The sequence below is a fragment of the Chiloscyllium plagiosum genome, chromosome 33 (genome assembly GCF_004010195.1).
Source record: "Chiloscyllium plagiosum isolate BGI_BamShark_2017 chromosome 33, ASM401019v2, whole genome shotgun sequence".
NCBI classification, from domain to species: domain Eukaryota; kingdom Metazoa; phylum Chordata; class Chondrichthyes; order Orectolobiformes; family Hemiscylliidae; genus Chiloscyllium; species Chiloscyllium plagiosum.
Window position 1 is genome coordinate 37,534,856 of NC_057742.1, and position 4,632 is coordinate 37,539,487.

A 4,632-nucleotide genomic window follows, 5' to 3' on the forward strand; every position below is an offset into this window, starting at 1 on the left:
AGGAAAGGTTCCTCAAATGCTGGAATCGGTATTAAAGTTGCAGGTTTTATTACTGCCTGTGTGACATGTTTGAGATGTCTGGCAATATTCAACTACATCTTTGTGTAGTCCAGGCCAATGAAAATAGCTTTGTATTTCAGCCTGTATTGTCCTCACCCCGAAATGATCTCCAGGTGGTCGCTCATGTGTCACTCGCAGCACCTCCTTTCTACACCCAACAGGCAAAACAATTTGATGAATTTCTGTCCACGTCTGACCTGCTTCAGTGTGTGCTGATCTCCATATCCGCATTAAAACATCATTTGTTAAGTAATAACATACAGAAATGCATTCATTTTCTTTCTTGTTAAATATCTTTTGAGATAACTTTTTAACTCCTCATCTTTCTACTGTAAATCAATCGACTTAGCAGAGCTAAAAATACAGACAGATAGGTGGAGTTGTGGACAGTGAGGAGGGCTGTTGTCGGCTGCAGAGGGACTTAGATATGATGCAGAGCTGGGCTGAGGAGTGGCAGATGGAGTTCAACCCTGCCTAGTGTGAGGTTGTCCATTTTGGAAGTACAAATAAGAATGCGGAATACAGGGTTAATGGTAGGGTTCTTAGTCAGGTGGAGGAACAGAGGGATCTTGGGGTCTATGTACATAGATCTTTGAAGGTTGCCACTCAGGTGGATAGAGTTTGTAAGAAGGTCTATGGAGTATTATCGTTCATTAGCAGAGGGATTGAATTCAAGAGTCGTGAAGTGATGTTGCAACTGTACAGGACTTTGGTTAGGCCGCATTTGGAGTACTGTGTGCAGTTCTGGTCGCCTCACTTTAGGAAAGATGTGGGAGCTTTGGAGAGGTTGCAGAGAAGATTTACCAGGATGTTGCCTGGAATGGAGAGGAAGTCGTACGAGGCTAGGTTGAGAGTTCTCGGCCTTTTCTCGTTGGAACGGCGAAGGATGAGGGGTGACTTGATAGAGGTTTATAAGATGATCAGAGGAATAGGTAGAGTAGACAGTCAGAAACTTTTTCCCCGGGCACAACCGAGTGTTACAAGGGGACATAAATTTACGGTGAAGGGTGGAAGGTATAGGGGAGATGTCAGGGGTGGGTTCTTTACCCAGAGAGTGGTGGGGGCATGGAATGCGCGGCCTGTGGGAGTGGTAGAGTCAGAATGTTTGGTGACCTTTAAGCGGCAATTGGATAGGTACATGGATGGGTGCTTAAGCTAGGACAAATGTTTGGCACAATATCGTGTAACGAAGGGCCTGTTCTGTGCTGTATTGTTCTATGTTCTATGACACACTGGGTACACACCCTCACTACTCACTGGGTACATTTCACACCCTCACTACACACTGGGTACATTTCACACCCTCACTACCCACTGGGTACATTTCACACTCTCACAACTCACTGGGTACATTTTACACCCTCACGACACACTGGACACATTTCACAACCTCACTACACACTGGGTACATTTCGCACCCTCAATACCCACCTGGTACATTTCACAGCCTCGGTACACACTGGGTACATTTCACACACTCAATACCCACCTGGTACATTTCACAGCCTCTCAACATACTGGGTACATTTCACACCCTCACTACACACTGGGTACATTTCAAACCGTCACGACACACTGGGTACATTTCACACCCTCGCTACTAACTGGGTACATTTCACACTCTCACTACTCACTGGCTACATTTCACAGCCTCACAACACACTGGGTACATTTCACAGCCTCACAACACACTGGGTACATTTCACACTCTCACTACACACTGGGTCCACTACACACCCTCACACACACTGTACATTTCACACCCTCACTACTCCCTGGGTACATTTCACATCCTCACTACTCACTGGGTACATTTGACACCCTCACAACTCACTGGGTACATTTCACACCCCCACTACACACTGGGGACATTTCACACCCTCACTAATCATTGGGTACATTTCACACCCTCACTACTCACTGGGTACATTTGACACCCTCACAACTCACTGGGTACAGTTCACACCCTCACTACATACTGGGTACATTTCACAATCTCGCGAAACACCGGGTGTACTTCACACCCTCAGTACTCACTGGGTACATTTCACACCCTCGCTACACACCAGGTGTATCCCACACCCTTAATACTCACTGGGTACCTTTCACACCCTCACTACTCACTGCATTCATTTCACAATCTCCCTACACACTGGGTACATTTCACACCCTCGCTACACATTGGATACATTTCACACCCTCACTATACACGGTACATTTCATACACTTACTACTCACTGGGTTCATTTCACACCCTTACAACCCACTGGGTACATTTCACAGCCTCACTACACACTGGGTACATTTAACACCCTCACAACCCACTGGGTACATTTCACAGCCTCACTACACACTGGGTACATTTCACACCCTCGCTACACATTGGATACATTTCACACCCTCACTATACACGGTACATTTCACACCCTCACTACTCACTGGGTTCATTTCACACTCTCACAACCCACTGGGTACATTTCACAGCCTCACTACTCACTGGGTTCATTTCACACCCTCACAACCCACTGGGTACATTTCACAGCCTCACTACACACTGGGTACATTTCACAGCCTCACTACACACTGGGTACATTTCATAGCCTTACTACACACTGGGTTCATTTCACACCCTCACAACCCACTGGTACATTTCACAGCCTCACTGCACACCGGGTGTACTTCACACACTCACAACTCACTGGCTTCATTTCACACCCTCACTACGCAATGGGTACATTTTACACTCTCACAACTCACTGGGTACATTTCACAGCCTCGCTACTCACTGGGTACATTCCACAGCGTCACTACACACTGGGTACATGTCACATCCTCAGTATACACTGGGCACATTTCACACCCTCACTACACACTGGGTACATTTCACACACATACTACTCACTGTGTACATTTCACACCCTCACTACACACTGGGTACATTTCACACCCTCACTACACACTGGGGACATTACACAGCCTCACTGCCCACTGATATATTTCACACCCTCACTCCACACGGTTCATTTCACACACTCACTACTCACGGGGTACATTTCACACCCTCACTACACACTGAGTATATTTCACATGCTCCCTACACACTGGATACATGGTACATTTCACACCCTCACTACTCACTGGGTACATTTCACAGCCTCACAACTCACCGGTTACATTTCACACCCTCCCTATACGCTGGGTACATTTCACACCCGCACGACACAATGGGTGCATTTCACAACCTTGCTACTCACTCTGTACATTTCACACCCACCCTACACGCTGGGTACATTTCACACCCTCACTACTCACTGGGTACATTTCACAGCCTCACAACTCACCGGTTACATTTCACACCCTCCCTATACGCTGGGTACATTTCACACCCGCACGACACAATGGGTGCATTTCACAACCTTGCTACTCACTCTGTACATTTCACACCCACCCTACACGCTGGGTACATTTCACAGCCTCACTACCCACTGGGTACATTTCACACCCTCGCGACACACTGGGTTCCTTTCAGACCCTCACTACTCACTGGGCACATTTCACACCCTCACTACTCACTGAGTACATTTCACACCCTCACTACACACTGGGTACCTTTCACACCCTCCCTACACAATGTACAGTTCACACCCACACCAAACACTGGGTAAATTTCACTCCCTCACTACTCAATGGGTATATTTCACACCCTCGCTACACACACGGTACATTTCAAACCCTCCCTACACACTGGGTACACTTCACACCCTCGCTACACAGTGAGTATATTTCACAGCCTCAATACTCACTGGGTACTTTTCACACACGCACGACATACTGGGTACATTACACACCCTCACTACACACTGGGTACATTTCACACACTCACTACACACTGGGCACATTTCACATCCTCACTACTCACTGGGTACATTTCACAACCGCACGACTCACTGGGTACATTTCAGACATTCACTACGCACGGTACATTTCACAGCCTCACTACACAATGGATACATTTCACACCCTCACTACTCACTGGGTACATTTCACACCCTCACTACACACTGGGGACATTACACAGCCTCACTACTCACTGGGTACATTTCATATCCTCGCTACACACGGTAAATTTCACACCCTTACTACTCACTGCGTACATTTCACACCCTCACTACACACTGGGTACATTTCACACCCTCTCTCCACACTGGGTACATTTCACAGCCTCACTACACACTGGGTACTCTTCACACCTTCAGTACGCACTGGGTACATTTCACACCCTCAATATCCACAGGGTACATTTCACAGCCTCACAACACACTGGGTACATTTTGCACCCTCACTACACACTGGGTAAATTTCACACCACAAGTACACACGGTACATTTCACGCCCTCACTACTTGCTGGGTACATTCCGCACCCTCACTACACACCGGGTTCATTTTGCACCCTCACTACTCACTGGGTACATTTCACACCCTCACTACACACTGGGTACATTTCACACCCTCACTACACACTGGGTACTCTTCACACCCTCAGTACACACTGGGTACATTTCACACCCTTA

The 4,632-nt window shown here is 47.3% G+C and overlaps 1 protein-coding gene across 10 annotated transcripts in view; it reads left to right on the forward strand.

Moving 5' to 3' along the window:
• Positions 1 to 4,632, forward strand: part of LOC122540026 (protein TANC2) — a 1,063,581-nt gene that overhangs the window by 131,994 nt on the left and 926,955 nt on the right. The window lies entirely within an intron of this gene.